Source organism: Pundamilia nyererei, unplaced genomic scaffold (assembly GCF_000239375.1).
Source record: "Pundamilia nyererei isolate P.nyererei 1_Seehausen unplaced genomic scaffold, PunNye1.0 scaffold00026, whole genome shotgun sequence".
Taxonomy (NCBI): domain Eukaryota; kingdom Metazoa; phylum Chordata; class Actinopteri; order Cichliformes; family Cichlidae; genus Pundamilia; species Pundamilia nyererei.
Genome location: NW_005187427.1, coordinates 4,116,723 through 4,117,697, shown reverse-complemented (window position 1 = coordinate 4,117,697; position 975 = coordinate 4,116,723).

Sequence of the window (975 nt, the reverse complement as noted above, 5' to 3'; positions counted from 1 at the left end):
GCTCACCATCTATAAACTCTCTGTGATCATAAGATACACTTGGCACATCTCTCTGTGTAACACACACTCTCAGGACATTGTGTATCTGTGCATGCATACTCGGAATATTCTGCATAGCCAGGCTGTGCTAATGTGCAGTTGCATGTCTGTTTGTACATTACATCAGAGAGCCTGCGTGCAGGCATATGCATATGCCTGCATACTGGGGTTTCACTGTGTTAGTGCCCGTTTGTGCCTCATTTGCAAGCACTATCATTGCATCTGAGAGATACAGGGTGTTTGTGTGTGCAGGTAATTGCAAACCCGTACCTTAGCCTGTCAGCTATTAGGAAATGTCTGAGACACAGCCCAGGGTGGGCCTCTGGAGCAAGAATAAACTGCTTCTGTCCAACAACATGCGTACATCACTGTGTGTGCATCTGCTAGCCTAACCAAAGTAGTGCATCGTTTCTGTTTGTGGGTGAGTGATCACACAGGACACATGTGACTGCCTTTTTTTCAGTTGTGTTATAAAAGTTTAGATCTTGTAACAGGGGTAATACGCAGACACACCTAGACAAAGTTTTCACAAGGAAGTGAAAGCAGATATTCACATGTAGAGAAAGGAAGTGCACAGGATGTAAAACATTTAAATTATGTCTCCTACCACTGACTCTTTTCTCAGTTTCACAATTCAAAGAATTATATATGACACCAAAACCTTAAAAAAGGCCAAAGGTCAGCAGTCGTAAACAGAAGCACAGAGAGGAAGAGGTGGAGATAATAAAACAGTGTTTAATGTGGAATTAGCTATATATATATATATATATATATAGATATACTATTCACAATGATCCGCTGTCCAAATCTGTCACATCAGTCCTGACGAAATCTAATTTCAACATTAGAACATCACCACTAAAATTCAGTTTTAAGTTAAATCAGTCTTCAAAGCAAATGTGCTTTACCACATTATTTTCTCAAAGATAAATCAGC